Source organism: Stegodyphus dumicola, chromosome 8, assembly GCF_044657685.1.
Source record: "Stegodyphus dumicola isolate Sdum_Otavi_A_Nest chromosome 8, ASM4465768v1".
NCBI classification, from domain to species: domain Eukaryota; kingdom Metazoa; phylum Arthropoda; class Arachnida; order Araneae; family Eresidae; genus Stegodyphus; species Stegodyphus dumicola.
The window spans coordinates 135605890-135631524 of record NC_140775.1 but is presented as its reverse complement, the minus strand read 5'-3'; the positions used below and the strand labels follow the sequence as shown (position 1 = coordinate 135631524).

The following is a 25635-nucleotide window of genomic DNA, read 5'->3' as shown; positions in this document are numbered from 1 at the left end:
TTTTCTTTAACTAGTTTGTTTGCTATACTCTTGATCAAATAGTGTTCAGATACGCGGAATCGTGTGTGGTGACATCTACTCTTAATTTTAAGACTTTTTCCGCTAAGCCCTGTTCTTGCGCTACCAGAAATAATAATAGTTGGAAGCCTGCAATACTGAGTATTACATTTGTTGGCACAGTCCTGTACGCTCTGGTGATATTTCTCAGATACTTCGTATTTATAACATAGCATTCGAAATACAAAACTCAATATTTACGTGATAGTTTGAGTCATTGATGTGACAAATATGCGCCTTAAAAAAGGCTGTATTTAACTTCTATTTTAGCTATTATTAGCCCATTTTCATAGTACAAAATTGCATTAATTCAAAGAATACAGTTTTTCTATATTTTCCTCTATGAAACAGAATGCGGAGAAGCTAGATGATTAATCGATCCCTACATTTTCCCTCAAATCCGATTTCTCTTTCTTCTAACGTCCCCCTCTCTTGGTAATCGACGACTTGACCGCAGATGATCAGTATTCATAGCGAAGTACTCGACACATGGAACTTACTATATTAGCTCATATAAACTCTGTGAATAGCCCTTTACATAGGGTCGGATTCAGTTACAGTTGTATAAGCGCTGGACTAAATACAGTTACACAGGGATTGGATAAAAATGTCGTCAAATGGCCGTCAAGCTTGGCTACGTCTGACGATTGGCAAATGGCAGAAAACTTGCCATCAATAATGGATCAATAGAGTAACGTCTGTCTTATTTGCCATTTAAATAACCAATTCACTTTGTTCAAAACTGTTAAATTCTGTTGTGTTGTCAGTTTCCATGCCCGGTCCCCTGAAAATTGATCTCGTGAGTAATCAAGGGTGAGTTAGAAGGTACGCCAGTTGTTAGACAGAACGATTTTAACAGAGCGAAACAGAATCGTTGCTGTTAGACAGAACGAGACAGAATCGCTGGTGACAGAACGATTTTATGGCCAGTTTCATTCTAGATCTGTCAATCACCGAAGAGTCTGCTGCAGAATTTCATATATTTCGTCCCTAAAAGCTTAAAACTATTTAGAAGACTTTTTTTTTTCTTCAACTGTATGAGAAAAATTTACAGCTGCAAAAGAAATTTAAATTTTACAAATAAATACTTATAAATTCTTTGTTTAAAATTTATGTTTATTCTCTGTTTAAAATATGCATTTACCACAAACACAGCGAACCCAAATTGCGATCTCATTGATCTAAAAATTCCTGGAACAAATTTTATATGATGTAGTGCTTGATACGTATTGCATACGCTAGGGAAAATAATGACTATATGGCGGAGATATGCTTTAAAAAAATTTGGCGCCATTTTATGGCTCGCGCTTTATGATAAATGGGCTCACCTTTCAATGCCCTGAACTGCAGGTCATTCAGTCTTTCCGGTTTGTCTCTATATCGATAAAAAAATATAGGTGGTATTTTTATCTCCAAAAGCTACGGTTGAAACTAAATAGAAGCAGGAGAAGTGACCCTTATGCTTTATTTCGAATTAAACGGGCCAAAAGCCGAAGCGAAAGGAGCAAAGAACTTATTAATTTATTTAATTGGGCTATTAATGCAACTGCGTATCTCCAGCACTACCGTGACAGCCATTAGTGGTGACACAATCCCGGCTCAGTTCTAGGCGACTTAAAAAATGAAATTCATCAACAAAAATCTCCATGATTGATGTATGTGGCGAAAGAATATCATGGGAGCTGGGCGGTGGAGACAAAAATTTATGGATATGGTAGCCTTGACTCTATCCTAATCCTCCTCCATTTTTTTCTTTGATTCGGAAGAATTAGGATGATATGACGTCGAAGATGGAGAAAAAAAAATTGTCTTGATTCTGTCATTTGGAGTATCTTCTTCCTTGTATCTTGATACAACTACGATACTTTTTCCATCAAATTGTTGGCCATATTTCATTGCACTGGAACTTAGTTAACTTGCTTAGTTATTCCAAGCACCAAATTAAGCAAGACTTTTCAATGATAGGAACACTAAATTTGAGATAGACGGCAGATGTTTTTCTTCATATGTATTTTCTGGTTTAAACTATCACATATCTCAAACATACGCCTACACTCTTTAGGATGGAAAACCTAGAATTGCATCAATGATTGTTATTTGGCAAGCTATATAATTAACGAATAATAATGCATATAAAAATTCTTATAAAAATGTGGGAAAGTAGCAGCTAAGCAAAGTACTAACGATTATTCCATAGATGAAGTAAGAAATATATAGCATTAGAAGTACTTTGTATATATTACGCAATATTTAAACCTTAATCTTTATAAAAATTTCCCCTTAGATATGTTATAAACTACATATATTTAAATGACAAGGAGCTCTCTCTAAGACAATACCTATGGATCCAGGGAAATATGGTCTTTTGTAAAGGTGCTTCTTTTATAGAAGTAAGGTTCAGTACCGATGCTTGTTTACGTTATCAGGAATACGTCCGTTAACACAACTACTTTAGACTGACGTAGATTTTGAATAAAATCATCAGTAAAAAGTAAACTTAAATTGGCGTAGATTTTGAAAAATAATTCATGGGAAAAGAGCACCCTTAGATTGGTGTAGATTTTCAATAAAATTCATCTTAGAGGGAAAGAAACCTCAGGTTGGCGTAAATTTGAATAAAATTCATGGTAGGGAGGAAAGAAACCTCAGGTCGGCGTACATGTTGAATAAAATTCATGAACAAAAAGCGGCCTTAAATTGGCTAGGTTTTGAATAAAATACATGAACAAAAAGCAAACTTAAATTGCTGTAGATTTAAAAAAATTAATTCATTAGAAAAGAAAAGACCAGTCTTAGATTGGCGTATATTTTTAATTAATTCATTGGGGGGGGGGGACCTCAGTCTGGCGTAGATTTTAAAAATCCGCGCGAATTTCAAATTGCTCATTTGAGTTAAAATCTACTGTAATCTCAGGTTGCTTTTTTGCCCGCAAAGAGTTGATTTTTTTTCCTCCTGACCTAAAGAACCTTGTGTCAAACCGCTATCAAAACCAATAGAGTTTTATTCAAAATCTCAGCCAATTTAAATTTGCTTTATTATCTTATTTTAAAAACACAAAAAATAATAAGTACTCTTCACCCTTAATTATTATTTTTTGTAACTGCAGTAACTTTTTTTTTTTTTTTTTTTTTGGAAGAGAGAATTCATTTGGAATTGTGGATAGTCATCTTATGGAGATCTCCACTGTATCTTGTTATCTTTCAAGTCGCGTAATTTTTTACAGTGATAAGCAATGTCTTTTTATTATGTAAACGATATATTAAACAATGTTGCAAGATTTGATAGAACTCTGAGAATCGGCATTTCTCTCGGCAATGTGAATTATTGATAAGGTAGTAGTATAAAACGTAAGATGACCATGATGTATAATATAAATTCCTCTAAATATATCATTTATCTATCATTATCTGTTTACTATTTATATAAACGCTTTAGGTCTTTTCATATTAGTTCTAGTTAAGGTAAGCAACATTTTAATAGCAATATATTTTTAAAATCAAAATCTGCATTAAAAATAAGCACTTTTAGAATAATCTGCTGATGCTAACATATAATTGCTCTATCCCAGCAGAATGATATTAATTTAAAAATGGATTTCAATAACCTACTTTCATAGCACATTAAAGTTAAAGATAACATTTAGCGTGCATAAACTAAAAAAAAAAACTTATATAGGTTACTGAACTGGATCCTCAGAAAAAGTTTAAAATAATTTATTTTCCATTACTAAAATGCTAGAAACACTGCGTATCTAAGAATCAATCGAGGGTTATTTGTTTTAGGAGGCATATCTTTATAGGTATTTTTCTAAAGGAACCTGGTAAGTAATCCTGTCACAAATGCAAATTACATTGAAAAATAATTAAATTACAATCTGAAAATTCCAGATTAAATTTTATTAATAAATTAATAAGATTAAATTAATTAATAATTAAATTTATTTAGTATATGCATTTGAAAAAATAAAAATTACGAAATTTTAAAAATGGAATCATATGTTAATTCTAATTTAATGCCTAAAAACAAGTTTAAACTAGACGGTTATAATTAGTCTACTAGTTTAAGAATAAATCTTCTAGGAATTCAATTTATAACGAGATGCTGAAAATAGCAATGCAAAATGATAGGGGAGAAAAGCTTGTTATCATCTTTTTTATTTTAAATGATTGTTAGATGGATAAGAAACTAAAAAATATAACTAGTAGAAAAAAATTTTCAGGACGTAGTTATGCGTTTATTTCACTAGATGGTTTGCGCATGAGATTTGCAATAACTAATTCTCTAAAGCGGTCGTATTTTTTATTTTTGCGAGGACGCAAAATCCGCTTATTGAAAACAATACGCAACTTGGAAGAAGCTTCCATCAAGGTGTTTAAGAAATATTTATGCAGCCAACCCGTTCACCTAGAACAACGTTTCTTAAACTGTGGCTCGCGACCCGAAGAGGTCGTGAGCCACAGTTTAAGCGAGCCTCATGTTAAGGTTGCGAAAATTTAATTTACTCGTAGATACATGAATTTAAAAAAAAATTACATTAATGAGAATTTTAAAGAAATTATATTGTTACGAATAAGTTAGTGAAATTATAAGTAAACACCTTGTATTCTTTTGTATAATGTAACATGAAAAATCTAAAGAGACAAGCTATGCCGGAAATTTAAAACAGGGGAAGTCCGTTTAACATTGTGTAAATGAATATCTCGGTAATTTAGCGAGATATTGCCAAGATGGCAACGGTTTTAACGACTAATTTTTGTCATCAATTTTGGCGAAAATTCACCAAAAGTCGCCAAACTTGGCGATCATTGGTCTGGTCCTTGTATCACCGTAATAGGTATTGCAATTGAATAAATATAATTTATCACTCTATTAGCTGTAACCGTAATTCGACCCTCATGTTGCCTTCCAGTAATTTCGAGAAGCAGGAAGTATTAGAAATATCTCGGTGGCCGACTGACAACTATATAAAGCCGAAGTAAGCATCTGCTGTCAGTTTTCATCATTCGAGGGGTGGCTTTCATGCGTGAAGGTGGTCTGTCTCCGATGCTTCTCTGGTTTTAACCACGTGTGTATTTCGACGTACGTCACTTGCCTCGTGCATATTCGCTATACCTAATGAACATCTTTCGGTCCTTGTGGACCATTGCTACTTCGAATAAACATATTGCTGCTTCGAAGTTATGCAAATTTCGACCAAAAGTTCGTGTTGTCTCTGACTAGAAGAAAAGGAATTCAGCGCGGAAGCCACAGTGTGAAAATTTGTCTTCGCTGTCTGAAAAACCAATCCAGAGTAGTATGCCATCAGAATCCCACTCAGATGCTAGCACTCCAGCTAAATTGGATTTCGCGATAGATAAAAACCTACAGATGATTGCAGTCAAGTTCCTAGAATTTGTGGGAAAATGTAAGAAAATAGAATCACCGCAGGATAAAGTTTTACTTGCCCTGGAAATGGTTGAGCAGATGATAAAAATGGACTTGTAATTTTTCTCCTACTTTTGCTGCATGATGAACTTGATATTAACTTTACTTAATTTCTAGTGTGCTCCGGCCTCAGGAGATAGAACCGCCCTCCGGACTCTGCGTTCCTGCTATGGTTGGTAGTCACGCCTACTTTTCATGACTGACCTCTCTCTACGCCTGCCATACATTAGGCTCCTCCCTCTGTACCACCTCAGACCTTTATCAAACTGTCACGAAGTCTTAATGTCAAGTGCCCACTGGGCGTTATTCTTCATGAGCGGGTAGTGATGGGCAACTTCGGTACTTTCTTGTACCCGGTACTAGAGTAACGGGTACAGACAAGTACCCGGTACAAAATACCCGTTACTCAAGTAACCGTTACTTTGAAAAGTACCGAAAACCGATTTCAACTACCGAGTACCCAAGTAACGATTTGGAGTACCGAAGTAACGAAATACCGCAGTAACGGTTTGCTGTACCGGAGTACCCTAGTAACGGTTTGCTGTACCGGAATACCCTAGTAACGGTTTGCTGTACCGGAGTACCCTAGTAACGATTTGGAGTACCAAAGTACCCTAGTATCGATTTGGAGTACCGAAGTGCCTTAGTAACGATTTGGAGTACCGAAATATGCAGCTAACGATTTTGCGCACTGAAGGCACTCTGCCAGGTCACCACGTGTTTGATTTTATCTGTACGGAGAAGATTTTGAATATCAGAAAACATGTCAACTACGGAAGTGTCTGAGGAGCAGGCCATTCATGAACACAAGGAGCGCATTATCACCATTTCGCAAATACAACCAGATACTACTGTCCTCGTACCAAAACCGAAGTGAGCTGAACCCTCATCGATCCTCGAGTAACGAATACCGAAATACCGAGAAGAGACGCATATTTTCGTTACAAAGTAGCGAATACCGAAAAGCACCCGTTTCGGTACAGAAGTAACGAATACCGAAAAGTACCGATTTCGGTACTGAAGTAACGGGTACTTGGATGTACCGATTTTCAGTAACCGTTACAACTAAGTACCCGTTACAAAATACCCGGTTCGGTAGTACCGACTCATCACTATGAGCGGGACAAATCGCGCATAGCGCGATAGTTCGGCAATAACTGTGCAGACCAGACCAGACTGCAGTCAGTTGTTGATAGCCTGAGCTCGGAGTACTGAGATATCTCCGGGTAGCCTTTTCTTTAGGTACGCTTTGCATTGCGGAGTGTTTAACATTTATTTTAATTTGAAGTGTAACTACTGATTGTGCTTTGTGATATTGTGAATAGTTGTACGACTATCTTTGTGGGAAGTTCCATGTCTCTGAAGAGTTTCATTTAATAAAATAAATCTTATCCACCTATCATTGGAGCTGTGTTCATTCGATCTACTACGAATCGGTACGCACGCAGCAATATCAGTTGAAATTAATGAGATATAAAACCGAAAAGGAATTTGTTGAGCTTTCTCATTCAGATTTAAAACTCTAAATCCACAAAAAAACTCAAACTCCACAAAAATCCTTAACTGAATTCTGAATCGAAGAATTGAATTTCCCATAATTTCTGAAATGGCATTAAATCTTCCATTCTGCCTTTCAGGCAGCACATACTTCTGCGAAACGACATTTTCTGCTTTTATGCTTATTAAATTCAAATACCATTCATTGCTGAAAAACACTAAAGATGCTTTATCTTTAGCAGTGTCAAATATTGCACCAAGATTTATTTGTTACGCAGCAAAAGCAAGTACATCCTTCTCATTAAAATTTGATTTTTCTTTCATTATTTTTTAAATACTTGAAACAAATTCAAGAATTATTTCTTTTCATATGTATACTGTTTACCGAAAAAGTAAATTACATACGGGGAAATATTTCTTTTTATATCTTTATTCTATATTTAATATCTGGGATCGATAAAAATCTAGATGGTAAAAAGGGGTCATGAATGAAGAAAGTTTAAGAAGCACTGGCCTAAAGAGACCTTTTTCCTTTCCGAAATTTATTATACTCCGCAACTCTTTTACCTTTGCAATAATTATGTATGAGACTTTTTTTAGCGTATTGAAATGCATTTAAGTATTTATTGCACTTTTATCGCTTCAAATTATTAATTAAAATTCATCACTTAGTACGGAACACAGAACGGTGATGATTAAAGGTTTTTCAAAGCATTTATTGCAAAAAATCTGCAAAACAGTTTGAATGCTACTCGAGCATACTTGATGTCACTGTACAAACCGAGTGCTTATAATTTCCGATCCATTTGTGTAGAAAAAAGGAACGACATGTAACTTGGACCCATTTGTGCCATGGATGGACTAACACAGTTTTGTTAGTTATCAGAAGTAAACCATCAAATTTTCAAACATTTTTTCCTGCCCACTTGTCTCTCAGTGCCCTCATACAATCCCTTGGACCAGTATTTTTTTTCCAATAGCGGGCTCAAGCCGTTTATAGGCGTTGGTCACTACTAAGGTTGGAAGCGGTGGTCTCTTTATTATGCAGGCGCCTAATAGGTGGACCACCATTGCCTCCTAAGAAGGACTGGATTATTGGATTATTTAATTATGGCAAAGCACACGAGGGCTGTCTGCCTAAAGGGAGGGATGCCTTCGTGGAGGACTTTCTAAGGGAAACTGGCTCGTATACACGTTATACATGGGGAAAACCACGAAAACGCCCATGAAGCTAGCCCGTTCGCGGGATTCGAACCTTGGACCGAACTACCAGTGTTCAGCGTCTTTACCGCTCGGCCACTGGTGGGCTGCCTCCTAAGAAGGAACAGAGAAATTACATCCATGCCTTCTCCGGGATTCGAACCCGGGCCCTTTGCAGAGTAATTAGAGTCACTAACCACTTTACTGCCTGGGGCGGCTCTTCAACCACTGTTGTTTCCTCTCCCAGGTCTCCTCATTGCCTATGGATGAATGATAATGCCCACGGTAACAATCTATAATCAAGAATAAAACACAAGGTTTCTGTGGTTTTCTCCATTCGATCTCTCAAGATTGCAGCCATTTCAGATAATATTATGAACACGAAATTTTTCGAAATTATAAGTTCGATAGTAATTTTTTCGACAACTGTTTTTGCGAATTTTTATCGTATTTTCTGATTTTGATTTTTGTGAACTTTACTAGATTGCTTATTACTTTGCGAATAACAGATTTGTTATTTGTAAATAAATTGGTGAATTGCAGCTATTTTCCCAATATTTCCAAATTTCTCCCAATTGTTAGATTACTTTTCTCGTTTAATAACTTGAATGTTACTTTTACTAGAATTCACGCAATAATAATAATAATAATAGTAATAATGCAAAATAATCCTAAGCAAACTCCAAACCAAAAGTTTGAACCTCTCAGGATTCAGCAAGGTCTAACAAAATATTTCGCAGAAACGTCTAAGAGAAATTGCGGATAATTGAAGTTAAGAACTTTATACGAAATGATTCGGCGTATTCAGTACATACATAAAACGTAAAGTATTCAGTAATTTTTCAATGAAAGTTTTTTTTTTTTTTTTTTTTTTTTTTAAACTGAATAATTAAATAAGAAATTTAGGAATCGTCTAAAATCATTGCACAATAAAGCTGCACAAATAAATAATAATTCAGTTTGCATAGGATGTTACGCAAGTCCGATTTATTTTTCTAGATTGCATTAAAAAAAGAAACAAATTGATAAATATATTAAATTATTACGTAATGGTCAAGGTCACGTTTCGGCAATTCCTTCTGGAATTCAAAAACATAATGATCTTGCAAAATAAAAACAAGAATAAATTTAGTGGAAAGGAACTTTTGGTGGCGGCATCTGGTGCAAAACTGACGAGATAATTTCATATTTTAAATTTATATTTATTAAACGTGTGACGTACTTTTCTTTTTGGAGTAATTTTAAAGTTTACACTTGTATTTTACACATACATGTGATATGTTACTTTTTGTACAATATTGATCATGTCTTATGCATTAAATTAATATTTACTGAGTCAAAAATTATATTTTTAAATAATTGATTGCAAATAATTTTGAATAATGCAATTAAAATTATGACTAATAAAAATAAAAACGGCTTTTTGTTTCAGAAGCGACGAAGAAGTTTGTTAATTAAGTAACTAATAAGTACTTTTGATCAAATTTAAATGAAGAATTATAAGTGACTTAACATCTTTCTTGCAAATCAACATATATATATAGGAAAAAAAATATGCAAACCAAATGTCTAATTTCAATTTACAATAGTGTCTTAACTCTTCAGAATTTTAATTTGTTAGCTCCCCTTTCTATCCTAAAAATAGTAACTATTAATAATAAATCTCTCTAAACTGAGTAATTTCAAAATTAATCCTCTCGACCTGATGACCAGACACTTACATGAGCTGCAGCTAATGATAATTTCAAATCTGCAAATTAAAATTTAAAATTAACCAATCAGAATAAAACTGAAACAAAATTAAATCACTGTGATTCAGGTCTTAATCTTAGACCCATTGCATTCTCTTTTTTGCTTCTGTCTTGATAACTTTCGGGCTCACCAACGGGTATAGCTGCATGGGTGTTTTCGTAGTTTTCCTCATGTGTAACGTGTATACGAGCCACTTTTCCTGAAAACGTCCTCCACGAACGCATCCCTCCTCTTACACAGGCAGCCCTTAAGTGCTTTCCCGCAATTAAATTTAATAAGCCAAGTCTGATAAGTCGCTTCCCGCCTGCTACTCTTTTCTTCATTGAAATTAATTGTTGTAAAGAAGAAGAAAGGGCATAAGTGTGATCAAGAAAAGGAGAGTAAATTTAGCCAATTTAACTGTGTAATCATGTATGCGCTTTTCAAGAATAAAAAAGTATAGAATCGGATGCTGCTATTGCTAACATCTTTTATGCACCAAGCTCTGTCACTCCGTAAATCATGTTCTCTTCTCTGTCAACAACTTTTAAACTCTTACATATATTTACACATATGTGCGTGTGGCTGTATATTTGCTTATATCCTAAAAATAATTCTAAATTGCTTCATTTCAAAATTAATCCATGTCATACGATTCTTGAATAAAACTAATGGCGTATGCACTTACATAAGGATTCAACTACTAAAAGTTTCAAATTTGGAAACCAAAACTTAAAATTAGCCAATGGAGACAAACCTAAATTGAAAATAAATCATTTTGAACTAAACTTTGATCTTAGATACGTTGCATTCTAACTCTCGCTTCGTTACTGCCAACTTGCTAACGCCTGCTGATAAAATTTGAACAGTGTAAAAGGTATCGATATAGTTCTTCAAGAGGAGGACTTACAGTCGTAATTTATCTGTGTTGACTTAAAAAATGTTTTCAACAACAAAATGAGAGAGATTGAAAGAAAAAGGAAAAAGAAGAAACAAATATGACCGCCCATGATCTATTTATCACACACACACAGGGGTAGAGAGGGCTATCGGGAATTCGGGAAATTTCCTGAGGCACCGGTCGTTGCTTGTGACTCTGCTTTGTTGTCTGATATCGATAGTAAGCAATTCTATTTCTTCTTTGGTTCGAAGTTTTAGTTCATTACTGTTAGTTACCCAATGGGTTTTCTGTTTTCTTACTCGAGAATTCTTCTTATAATGTTCATTTTTACAATTATTTATTTTAAGGTCAGGTCGGAGCAGACTTGTATCTTGATAATTACTTAAATTACAAAACATTTTTAATTAAATTTACATTTTAATTTTTACTTTGTTACACTTTTAGCGGACTTTATTTGATTATTTTAATTTTAATTAAATAATTATCATGGCAATAAGTTTCCATTTCTTTTAACTTTTATTTTGAACTGTTTCAGGAATTCATAAGGATCCAAATACAATTCCAAAACTTTTCTGTTGAAAATTCTTCGGTTGCTGTTTAAAAAAGACCAAAGAATTTTTAACAATTACATAATAATTTTATTACAGCTATTAATTATAATCTTCAGCACCCCTTTTCATCTGGCATGTCTTCTGTTAACTTGTCAATCGTTTATTGCCTTCAATTTTAAGATTTTGTCTCTCCGCTGTAAACCTTGGATACTAAACAACGGCTACAAAAGCATAATTGTATGTATATTTGTAATTCATGAAGTATCAGAAGTAATAGAGTGCTGCATATGCTTTAAATCTAGTATGAAAAAAAGGTATATATACTATATGTAATATTTTCAGTAGATCGGCATTGGAAATGATGAAGTTTATATAACGCGAAACATTTTCAGATTGTAGTGCAGTTACATTTATTAAGATAATTTATTATGATTTTTCTGTACAGAATAACAATATCTGTTTATAACAATCAGATCATTGTGAAGTTTTCACCCTCCAGATTTTGTAAACATATGCTTTTTTTTTTTTGGTTGGAAGACGAGTCGAGTCAGTCAATAAAACTGACATTCGTGATCCATCTTCCTTAAGTCATAAACGTGATCCGAAATAAAGTGGGCGTGTCGAGGGTCAATTGATAAACGGCGTCACAGCAGTTACGGACATATTGTTGAATTAAAGGAAAAAAAGGAGAAAAAACAGTGTAGGCTGTTCGGTATTTTTCCTCTTGTTGCTATAGCGTTTTCAGGAACTCAAAGCTTAGAATTTTTCAATATACGCAACATTTTAAACTAATCTCTGTTTTCAAATAACCTTTTTTTTTTTGGTTTGTTTATTATTATTATTATTATTTTGCTACTCTTGTTTTTTTAGAGATTTTTAGAGATATTCTTAGAGAATCCGAATCCTAAAATGTACTCGCATTTCTTAAAGCCTTAGAATAACATTTAAAACAAGAAGAAAATGTTTTTAAAAAACTTTAAATAAGGATGAAAGTTTTTAATTAAAGCAAAATCATAAATTTGCGATAAGTAGAAACCAGATTTAAGAAACAGTTAAAAAAATATGTTTATATTTATTAAAAGATGCGAATGAAGTACACATCAAATTTGTATTTTCATGTTATTTCTTCAGTATAAATTGATAAAAGTACAATATACCCTCTGTAAAACGAGCAACCATAGTTCCAGAGAATTTTGTTTGGAGGTAACCTTAGAGACACAGAGAGATGACTCTTAATACCGATATTTATTGAGTATATTCTCAGAATATTGTTCTTTTTACAAATGGTTGTCGTAAGGAAGATTCACTGTATTTGAGCAGCAGCTCAAATCTCAGTTAGCAGTTCAAAATTGCAAACCCAAAGCTATAGGTCAGTTAATACAGAACTGAAATTGTATGCGATGCTACTTTCAAACACCGTAATTGAAGTTGCTACGTAATCCACATTACTCTGAAGCTGCAATAGCCGCCTTCCCTCCTCCTTTAATGATGTCAAAAAACTAAGCTTTCCAAAGTTTTGAGTTACAAATGTTTGAATTTTTTTCCGTTAGGTTAGTATTCGAAAGATTCGAATGACCAAAAAATTCTGACTTTCGGAATTTGATTCACTTCTCGGAAGATATCTAGAATTTGAAGATTCGAATGTCCCATCTCTACTTTTTCTACCCTGTACGACAGGAAATATTACGCCATTGTGTGTTTTACACAGTGCGAAAAATACAGCTTATTTCATTCGCACATGCGTGTATTCAGCATAAGGATTTTGTTACTTTCACGTTTACCTTCCTCAGCTGGAAACAAAATATTTATTTCACACGTGCAGCCGTATTCCTAAATAATCCTGTATACGAGCTTTGTATGGGAGCAAAAAAGGTTTAATGTTTTACTGATACGGGAACACATTTTTTCACTTTAATTGCTAAAAGGTTAAAAGAAGCGAGCTTAAGGACTATCCTGTATCGTTAATACAGCGCAAAAGATTTCAGCCAAGTTCGCTTCGCTTATCAATTAATACTCAGTTTAATAATTGATTTTCAATTTCTGTATGGACGGAATCAGAAATAAGCAACTGAAGACAGAATATTTACTAAAGATTAAGTTTCCATAACGATGGATTTCCTGCTTGAGGAAAAACCATGTAATGCATCTGTATATATAGGTAAGAGGCAGAAGGATGCTGAGAACAGCAATGTAGGAACTGTAAAAACAATCATAACGGAAAAAAAAAAAAAAAAGCGCTATTGAAAATCACTTTTGAAAATGCCGAATCATTTATATGTGAGTCATAGTGTGAGGCAGACTATGAATTACTCATGTATTTCGATATTCCTCCTCTGTTTTATTTATTTCACACTTGTTTCTTAACTTTCTTACAAGCATTATAAAAACTGATTGTGATACATCAATTGACGTAAAGCTAGGGAAAGAGAGAGAGAGAGAAGGAAGAGGTTTTTCACTAATGGAAAATTATGTACCTATGTCTTGAATAATTAAAGCTTTTTTTTCATTAAATTTATTGTGCTAAGTCTTCATTCGACATGGGTTTTTCACTAACGAATTACCAAACTTCATGCATGGTTTTCTTCGTTTCATATAAAAACATTTTAATATCTCATAGACTTTTAGACCATAATCTTATCTGCTTCAAAGAACTGGAATAATTTCACATTGTTTAGAAAATCATGCGAGTTTTTAATGCGGTTGTTACAAATACCAAAACCTTCAAGGAGAAATCAAATATTTTTTATCTTTTGTGAAAAACTTATCAAGAATTAGGATGTGCTATAAAAGTTTGTAAACTTCATATATTATAAAACAGCTTCAAGTATATAAAAATATTTTCAGAATCTCAATGCCCATAGAAAATATTAGATATTTTGTTATTATTTCCCAAAATATTACTTCATGCAGGCTTGAAAGAATGTTGATCTACTAGATTTATTACATGATTTGATACATCTCATATATTCTTTTCTAAAATACAAGTTAGTATTTCTCTTTTGCAAAATACATATGCATTGCTTATGCAAACTATGTCTCCGATATACACATCGGATCAGTCACATTATTTAACAGTTTGATACTTTACAGATATTACAAGTGTCTTTTTCAATGCTCTTATACGTTCCTATTATCCGTAAATTTCGCCTAATAATAGTGTTACACAGTATGAAATTTAAATAACGTACATAATGCAGGCTATTTTGATTGCGTGCAGAGAATTACACAACAGAAAAAAACGTCAGTCTAATCAGTTTACTTCACTGCCGTAGCCTTGCACATTATTCAGAACTGGCCACAAACCTCGACTGTCGACATTAGAACCAGGTAGACTCAGAATCTAATCATTGCTTAAACCTATGAAGCCCAAGCTTAGGTCCCTGGTTTTTGAGGGCCCCCATATCTACATATATTGCCCCAAAACATTGAATTGATCTTATAAAAGCAAGTAAAGTGGGCATTTCTAAGGCGTACCCAAGCAGGAAAAGTAAATTTGTGCATGTATGAATTTATCTATGGATCTTCAACTCCCGTGCATTGCTGTGACTGGTCTCTTCTTATACCATCTTGGCCAGTAACTACAACATTTAGAAAAAATATTTATATCAGCTTCCGTTAAGCAACAAAGCAACGACTTTCAGCTTATGCCACTTATGGCTATTCAACCATAACGCGAATGTTACCTGATGGAGATTTATACTAGATATATAAATGAATAATCGCTTTTTTGTCAAAAAGTATCTCTCAAGGAAGCACACTGTGATAGCTGTGTATTAACTTTTCAGAAATCTTTCTCATGCCTAATCCTTTTCTTAAAATTAACGTAGCGATTTTTTAAATTAATTTGCAATTTTTTAATTGTCAGTTTTTAACTGGATATCATACCTCACACTGAGTTAATATTAACGTCCATAATTTTTATTTTTGGCTGTTTGCTTCTGGCCGGGGTTTATGTATCACAGTTTGGCACGTCTTTTAATTTCTTATATTAGTCAGAACACTCGATTTTTCATAGCCTGTACAAAATGTGCCATAGCCAAAAGTTCTTACGTTTCAGTAGATCTTTAGGAGTACAAACGTATTAAGAATTCAAAAAATATTTAAATATTAATAATTTTATCTCAGAGTAACATAAAAACAATAAAATAAAATTTAAGCTTATTTAAAAAATCGTTTTTAAAATTTAACGAAACGAAAATATCATTATCGTAATTTTAATTTCAAACGTTTGATATGAAGACAATTTTCCTAAAATAAAAGAACAACATTTCTTTTAAAAATGTAAGTTGGTGGATAGATTTAAAATACGTTAAAGTTCTCAGAAAGAGTAAATAATTGTAAATATTTATTGCAATTAAATTGTTCCATAATTATTAACATTGTTTTATTTTTTGTGTGTCATCTTTACTTGGTGACCACAGATTCTTTAACGATTATGATGCAAATTTTGATTTAAACATAGTTTTTAAAATCTCGGTGGTCAGTTTCTGTCTCAAAGTGTAAATATGCTTCAATAGCTATTTCCTAGCTAATAACTAATGTCTGACTCTATCAGTTTCAAATGTACGCACGTATTAAATTAGTTACATCCCGAAACAAGAATATTCGCGTAATTTTGATGTGTCAAATTACAGGCAGTACCATCTAGCTATTCTGGGAATTAAACTGTCGCACGTTTTTAAATTCTACTAAGGCTTAGTAAACATACTCCTGAAAACAACACTATTTTGCTTCATGAAAAATCAACAATTCTTTCATTTTTTTATCAAGAAGAATGAAAGACCTATCAATAATTTAATTCAAATGTGAAATTAAAAACGCAAAAGGTTAAATAACTTACCCCTATTATGCGCTGAATCCTTATGCCACAAGTGTGAAAAACCTGGTCTTCAAACAATGCGAAATAAAATCCTTCTTTTTTTTTTTGGAGCAAGGTCACTCTCTGCCCCTTCCCCTCCCAAACTTACTCAGACAGATGTTCCGATCTCTGATTTCTTGGACATTTGCTTTAGTAGTAAATTAGGACATTTGCTTTAGTAGTAAATTAACGTAACACGATCAAGCAGTGATTCAAAGAAGCCACCTCTGTTGTAACATCTAATGGAGCAAAATCAGAGCGATACAATGACGCTTTACATGATTCTGTTTTCTCAGAAGAAACATGTGTATTATTCCATCAGCTGATGCAAGATGAAATGACATTTAAGAAAATATTTCTCGGAAGACTGACAATACTTTGGCATGTTTTAGATTGAAAAACAATAAGCTCGGTCTTCTTTTTAATGATACACTTTAAAAAAATAAAAATCGTTTGTGAATAAAATATTCATTCTACGAGTAGTTAAGTTTTTACACAGAAAATTTTGCCAGTTCATAAAGTTAAATGACTTATAACGACTAATTAACATTTACTATAACTACGTTACTGTTAACTTATATTTACGCATAATTGCATAGAAAAATGTTTTCTAATTTCCGATACATTATGCATATTCCAGAAGTATTCTTCGTATACCTATTCATGGTATACATATCTTCTCTTCTTATTATACGCATCTTTTATATTCGTGACATATATATTTTGTAATGGAGTTCTGAACAATTTTTCATCTCCCTTTCATGTCAAAAATAAATAAATAAATAAACATCAATTTGATCCTTAGATTCAGTTTTCAGTTTAAGATCTGAAAACATCTTAAACTAACACACTTATGACAGGCTTATTAGTTTAAGGTACATAACATAAAATCGTATATGTTCCAAATGTTCAAAATAGTGATCCAACGAGGGGGGGGGGAATTGATGTAATATTATTTCATCACAAACCCATGTCGAATGAAGACTTAGCACAATAAATTTAATGAAAAAAAAGCTTTAATTATTCAAGACATAGGTACATAATTTTCCTTTATTATATGGGTGCAAGGTTTGTTACTTGTCTTCCTAAATTCACCAAAAAATAATTCTATTTTGTCAGGACAGGAAGCTCACATAGTGGAAATAATAACGCCTGCTTTTCAAGTACTAATAACGCTAGAAAAGCGAAGGAAATTTGCTAATTACTAATTAGTATTCACGAACAGCAACACTAAAGTTCTAAAATATCTTCTGTACGTAAATTGATACAATGAACGATACGATGAACTTACTTTACATATCGTTTTGTTTTTAAAAGTTCATAATATCAATAAAACAGTACTTAAGATAACAAAATAGCATGATGTACGTGTGGGGTAATGGGTATAATGTCAACAAATGCAACAGACATTTGCGCATTCCTACAAGTAATTTGATACTGAGCGAAAATGATAGAAAAATATACTTATAGTACATGAATGCTAACATGAAAAATTTCGCTGTTTCAACAAAAGGTACTCAAGATAATAAAATCGGAGAATACCTGTGAATCGACGGGACGTTTCTTCAGTAATTTTGTTTTAACTTTACAAGCTGCATACAGTTCATTCTTAAATGAAGAGTTGCAAACTTTGAGGCTCATTAACTATGTGGGGCAATCTTTGATTCTGTGATGAATTTTTATCAGTGCAAATCATACTGATTTAAATTTTAGACATCAATATTCTTCGTTCTTCTCGAGTGTTTATCATAAAAGATTCACAATTGAAAGCGTTCGTTGTTTGGAACATCTGCACTCTAAGTAGTAGTTCTCAATTTACATACATCTAATAGAAAATCATAAAAAAAAAAAAAAAAAAAAAAAAAAAAGTGTTTGCAGGTTCCCAAAGAAATACCGCATCTGATTGGAGGGCTCACAGCTTGTGAACCAACCATCGAATTCCGCTCCTGTACATCGTTTTGACCCTAGCTGGGGTTAAATATGTAAAGGAATGAAGAAGGCGGTAAAAGGTAGCAAAATATGTGGGGGAGATAATGGCTGCCCCTAACAATCCCCTCCATCATGAATAATCCTAGATATTGGGTGATGCATCATGTTCCAACCATGAATTTCACGCAGTGCAAAGCAGTTTAGTGATTAATATTATACACGCATGTAAGGCAGTGGAGCAATGTACAAGCTGGATTTCCAATTTCCCAAAGAGGAAGATTATAATAGAATTCTAATCTAAAATTGTTTTGATATTCATTCCTGAAACGAAACAAAACAAAACAAAAAATAGAATTCCCCGTTGTTTTTCTTTTTAAAGAGAAAGACATGGAAGTTACTGGAAGGAAAGAAGTGACCTGTTAAATTATAAAGCCATATTTCTAGATGTGGAATTATATTGAACTGATTACCGGTGCTAAATAATGGACAGGTAACCGGATAAACCAAAAATCATCCTACAAAATTTTAATTAATGCACTGGAATTGTAACAAAAATTAGGTGCTTTAGAGATTTACAATTTTTTTTGCACTGTTTAAAATATAGTTTAATTAATACGGTTATTATTTGAAATTAACCAGTTGTTTGTAATTTCAACCTTTACTATAACTTCTCCTTACCGTGTCCTCACCAGAATGTAAATCAGTTAGATAGTATTTAAGCTGAGTTTTTTGGGTTTCAAGACAGAGCGCGTTTTTGCCCCTCGAGGCCACGTTACATAGTTTCTGTTAGCTCTGATAAGTTTGTAATGTATTCGGCTTTGCGTTATTGCTGCCGACATTTAAATTTGATACGCCGGTTATAGTATTTGAACCAGCTTAAATTTAGATTTATTTGACTACTAGTCTACGTTTTTAAATTTCAATATGACTGTTACTTTAGTTACATCGCCACAAGTGGTGACTGATCCTGTTATCGCAAGAACTGCGTTTATGTTCAAAGTTCTGTTTAAATAAAAAGGTTGTTAAAACCTTTTTAACTCACTGTAGTTCAGGCACAGCGATAATTCGCTTTACGTCTGGTAGGAGTTGAGAACTAGTTTATGCTTCCAAAATAAGTCTATAAATTAAAGTTATAAAACTATTTAACTATATAATTTTTCTTTTAAAAGTTTGCTTATTCCTCCTTTTTAGACTCATGCTGACATTATTTCAAATAGTATGACGCATAGTACAACTAAATTTGAATTGAATTTACTCATACGAATGCTGTAATACCTTATTTAACTCCTAGTACTATTTTCTTGTTGTGGATACTTGCTATTTTACCTTCATCACTCTAGGGATGTTCCACTGATTCGTCTTGAATCACAGCATCAAAAAACTCTTCATATGATAAAATCCGATTCCATTCGCAGTTCCTGTGCACTTATGTTTCCTTCATTTTTGTTTTGAAGTCTTTCAGCACTAAAAATAATAATATGGAAAACCTTTGATTGAAGTTATCCCATTTTTACCATTAGAAATCTCATTCACAAGACATTTTCCCCGCAGCCTTAATTAGAATTATGATTTTAATTTTTCAAGTCTTAGCATGAGATTCGCTACGATAAAAACTAACAGTTTCTTTCAAAAAATTACACATTTTCTTGAAAAGTAAAATAATAATTTGAGAGCTTCTTAAACGAAGGATAGAAGGATAACCACGTACAAATAATCAAATGTTCAGAGTGCCTCGGCCAGAAATATTGTGGAAACAACTCTGTTAGAAAACACAGATTGTAAAAAACAGCATTTTTTTTTTTTGGCATTAAAGATAAAAAAGTAATACTTTTCTAATTTTCACCGAGAAACCCAGAACTGTAAAAATAAATAAATAAATAAAATACAGTAAATTTTCACTATACAACACTGTTATGTTTTTTTTTTTTTTTCCCTTAATTTTCTTCTTCTCCACTTTTTAAACAAAAACTGCTTTTACTTATTCATTTAAGTAAAAAAAAACTGCGATAGTAAAAAATTAATTTGATTATTTTAGTACTAGAAGCATATTACAAACGGAAAAAATTTGCTTATATTTTTTGGCTTTAACTTTTGCATCATTAGTAAAGAAATCGTACAGCTAAATTCAGAAATATAATTTCTAAGGCTATATATTTATTTTGGATTAATTAGAGTTCATTTGTTGGTAATAAAACTACAAGTAACCAAGTAATGACATTCAAGTGAGTTGAAGCATATACATCTTTCAGATGATAAAAGTTTTCTATGGTTTTGGTAGCCGTTTCGAAAATGTAAAATATAGTCCGATATTTATCATAACCAATAGATTTCAACTCTTTTAGACATATTTTGTTGCCGACATATTAATTGATTTTGACTAGACAAATCTTTTCTTATACAAGACAGAAAGTCGAATTATTTTGGTTATTGGCGAAGAGCCTATTCGGCAACATTTCTTTGTTAGCAGATGTTTTTGAAAGCAGGTTAACGAACTTTTTTCTTCAGAATCTAAATTTTGAAAAAAAAATTGCATATATTTTGCTCATTTCATTTTTAATTTCAATAAAAAGTTGTTTTATTTTACTGTTAATGTTTTTTAATAATTTGCGGATCAAAGTCTATCTTATGTTGTTTATTGCATAAAATCATTTTTGCTTCAACATTAGAGAGTTGTTTTGGAAAGTTTTAATGTAGCCAATAATAAGTTAATATTTCTTTTTTTTTTTTAATTCTCGTTTTGCTCCTATCATATGTATTCAGATAATTAGTTTTTTTTTTTTTTTTTTTAAATTTCTGCTTCCAAAAGTCATTTTTCCATAAAATTTCATTTCGTCTAATTAAAAACTAATTTATTTTTATAAACTGTACAGTACACATGTTCGATATACGGAGAAATATTTAAACACTTTTAGCAATCTCTTGAGCATTTATTATCGTTTCTAAATAGTTGCTTCCATATGAATATCATTAATATTCACTATTTCAAAATCAGCATCATATTAAAAAAAATTCGGTTTTTACAGATATTTTTCAGAAAGCTTCTAGAGAAAGGAGAAACCAAAAACTTTTCAACGGGATGAAATATACTAAATCCAAAATTAAAATAGACCACTTCAGAAATAAAACTTTGCTATTTCTCATTACCTAACCTTAAAGCTTTGTTATGTAGAAAAATTGCAATAAATTATCAACAAAACTTTTATTAGTTTGATTACAGGTATTATATTGTATACTGTGTTCGAACGTCATGTGTGTAGTGAAAGGTTTTGGATTCAGAAAGTGTCACGTGTTATTGCAACCAATTAAAAATTAATGGAACTAAATAATCAGTTAATTAAATTAAGTACAATGTTAAATTGGCTAATTGAATAAAGCAAAGTAAACAAGGGATACTTTCGTTGGTTCTCAGGAGAGGAAATTCGGAAGTCTCATTCCGCTCTTTCGCTTGTCACCAACTAAAGATTCTTCAAATCAACGGTTTTTAAGACTCCGTTCAGATGGTGGTACAAATGTCATAGAGGCATAGTCATAAGGCACAAAATGCGGGAGTTCCGTTTATACCTGCGAGACAGGGAAGACACACAGATAATCAAGTGGAGAAGCTAAAATTGAGCTGTTGAACGTGTCTACTTTTCTAGCTTTCCCGGCTCAATAGGTTTCGTGCGTTCGCTTTGTTTGGTCTATTCTTATACGAAGTCAGCGTAAAGTTGAAAACTTCAAACTTTATGCCAAAACCTCTCAACTAGATTTTGTAACGTAGGAAGGTCTGGTTACACAGCAACATAGCTTGGCTTAAAGTGGGTATGACATTTATACCACCGTCTAAACGGAACCCAAGTGACTGGATTCTGCAAGGGCAAAAAATAAAAAAACGCATTGTCTTATTCGGACTCGAAGCAAACCTGTACTGCATGCCACCAAGCCAAACAATTTTCATACAAAAAAAAAAAAAAAAATAAAAATAAATAAATAAATAAATAAATAAATAAATAAAAATTAAAAAAATCAAACAGAATTTATTAAATGTCACAGAGCTGACTGGCATCTTCTAGTGCTTCTGTGATCCGATTACACAAATAATTATCTAATTTAAAAGAATTTGAGCATACAATAATTACTTAAGGATTTCTATTTTTACATAGCTAATTAAGTATTCAGTATATATTTCACCTTTCTACTAAATCTTCTGCTGTAGAAATAAATAGCCATCTTATGATATTGATTCAGTTACATAGAAACAATACAATATTTTGTAATGAGGCTCAAATAATTTTAACTAGCTTATAAGGCATTTCTCCTATTTTCCTAGCGTGCCTTCGTGGTGTAGTGGTTCTGCACGCTGGGTCGGTATCCAGAGGTCCGTGGTTCGATTCCCGGGGAAGGCGGTTGCTAATTTTTCATCTCTCCGGTCTCCAAAAATACCTAATGTCTCTACAGTGGCGCCCGAATAAAAGGGCGTTGGATGAGGTTTCTCCACAACCAGGATTTGGCAATTGGTCCTCTGAAAACCCTAGTCGCCCTTTAAAAAGGGGAGTATATAAGATATTTCTCCCACTTTTCTAGCATGCCTTTGTGGTGTAGTGGTTCTGCACGCTGGGCTAGTATCCAGAGTCCATTGTTCGTTTCCCGGCGAAGGCGGTTGCTTATTTTTCATCTCTCAGGCCTAAAAAAATACCTAATGTCTCTACAAGCTTTAGAGTTTTTCAGAACAAGAATTCTTTTAATGTCGTAAGAATGCAGTTTTAAAAATTGGATCCTTAATACTTTTCTGTGAAAATTATAACCATCCTACGTACTTGTCATTAAATTAAAATTACAAAAACCTATAACTTTTTAATTTTTGATATTGAATAATTATTATTTTAGGCTTAGAAAACTGCATTGAGTGTTTAAATACCATGAAACCTCTCTAAGACAAGCAGCTATTGTTTCAACCAATTTTAGTCTTTTGCGGAAAGATATTGTTAATGCCTGTGCTTATTTACGTCCTCAGAAATAATAGCTACTTTCAAAGTTGCTCTTCATGAGAAAATTCATTGTTTATCTATATATATATTTATAAATATATGAAAAATCCTGCAGCAGTTATGTATAACAGAAACTTATGTTGTTAGTCTATGAAAAACCACAGATGAAAATACACTCAATGGTAATCATGTTAAAAGTGTTGGCAAATTATTTGCTAAAGGAGATGACAAGTTTTCTAGAAGACTGCGGTTCCAATACATACACCTTCCTGAAAATTCTCACTGTAATAGTAATTCTACAGGATGCTATAAAACTGATGGAACAAACTCTAAAGGGTGAAAGAACACATTGAAGTAAACACTTTCATGTGGTCTTGTATTTTATGAAGAAATATTGACTATATGATGAATTTCACGGGGCATGCATTGTCATTACAAAACATATGAGTTGTGAAAGATGGTAAATACATGTCATCTTTCACAATGCAATGCAATTTATATATAATAATGTTTGCCGTCACTTCATTCCTAATGATGCTTCATACACTGTGCCTAACAGCGGCCGAGTAGTAAACTTGCTGAATACTGGTAGGTTGGCTGCATAGCTGTTTTTATGGTTTACCTCATGTAACGGTGTATACGAGCCAGTTTTCCTTAGAAAGTCGTCCCCGATCGCAGATGGCTTTCGAGGCTTTGCCATAATCACACAAACCAAACTAACCGATCCATACGCTACTAACATGATGAATAAGTTATGAATATCACATAAGCACAATGTGTCTAGCTCAATGAAAATAAGGTCAGTGAAGATACACTACATGATTAAGTGTAAAACTGACGTTTTCCCTGGTGGGATAGGGAAAAAGGATATAAAGAAGCAAGACAATTTATCTTGGACAAAAGTTTAAGAAAACTCCAAGGTCATTATAAATTAAAAATACCAAAGTCATCAGTTGAGAAAGAAAACCATGCCACAACTGGGATACATATACAAAATATATGAATACTGAAAGAATAACAATGGTGAATGTGAAAAACCATCTCTTTCATATGAATAACTGAAAGTGTCTCATATCTTGCACTGCAAAAGATGGCATATATGGGAAAATAGAAAGCACTTACTGCACATGTGACCATGCATTTTATGATGAAGTATTCATTTTAATATGTTTATCCCCTTTTTAAGTTTTCTCTATTAGTTTTGAAACATTGTATTTAAAGCCAGCTTTAAATTTCATGTGAAGACTAGGTCTTTCTCATGCTGATCAAATTACATATTCTAAAGTTGCTGTAAAAGAGAATTACATATAATAAAATCTAAAATGCTTGAAAATTTTTAATATTGAGATTTAAATGATTATTAACTACTAATTGACAATTATGCACGGACTTTATGAGAACATTTTAATCATATCTGTCATGTAGGAGGGGAAGGTAGCTTAATTTAGACCGCTATGATATACAAGTACTGATGATATCTGAGAGATTTGAGATAGGCATTTTGTTATATGTAGATGTAGAAGAGGTTAATGCAATTGTGTTTATAAAGAAACGCCTCGTGGTTACATTGAGAGAAGTGTTGTTCGTTTGGCTAAGAAGAAAATCTGTTATTTCGACATACGTGTGAAAGCAGTTAATTCGTCTAAATGTAAGTTATTACATGTCTTATTAAACCATCAGAAAACTTGCTTATTTATCTACAATTTGCAATTATAATTTTGTGAGGTTATGTTAGTTTGACATTTCTGTACAATATCAATCATTAAATATTCGTTTCCCAAGTCGGACCGAAAACAGTTGCCGAAATTGAACCAATCCAACTTCGGCAACAACATTTTTTTCATGGATAAATTATAATTAACTCTAGAATGCTACCTTCGAAAAACTTATGGGAATGGCAACCATTCGTCTCCGAGACGAAGTATGCGTAAGCGTGCTTTAAACTTATTTTAAAAGCTAATTGCAGAAATATTTCCACAAGAAGGAAAGTTCTTATCTGTAGTAGAAAAGTAGATCTGTACATAAAAAAGAGACTGGTGATTCATGGTTTTGTATATTATGTGAATAAACCAAGGAAGAAGAAATGATACAACATGAAATGTCACGCTTGGATACATACTCGGTGTGCTGGAGTTAGTACTGCAATTAAAGGTTCTTTTGTAATTTTGTTGTAATTTCCGTTAAGAAAGCTCATGGTCCAATTTAGGAAACTAGTGGTCCAAATAAGGAAACCGGTTTCCTAAATTGAACTGATGACACGATTTTTTTAAATTCATTTTTGACCGTTATAAATAATTTTTAAAATTTAATAAATGGTTCTATTTTGAAGGTACACTTAGTGAGTTTATTTTCTACTACTTAATTTTTATTGGCACTTCTTCCATCCTTCTATATAGTGAAAAATACAAAATTGGTCCAAATTAGGCTACTCTCCCCTATATATATTTGTTATTGCTGATTTATGTTGTTGTTTCACAATATTGTTATTAAAAATTTAAAAGCAAGTAAATACTACTGAA

The 25635-nt window shown here is 32.8% G+C and overlaps 1 protein-coding gene across 1 annotated transcript in view; it reads right to left on the bottom strand.

Annotated features, from left to right (window-relative positions):
• The window catches only part of LOC118199054 (dual specificity protein phosphatase 3-like), a 28858-nt gene extending 12274 nt beyond the window's left edge, over nucleotides 1-16584 (bottom strand). The window contains exon 1 of the mRNA XM_035370842.2: nucleotides 16203-16584. The gene's annotated coding sequence lies outside the window, so the exon portion shown is untranslated. The remainder of the gene's footprint in view (nucleotides 1-16202) is intronic.
• Between the last annotated feature and the right edge of the window lie 9051 nt (nucleotides 16585-25635).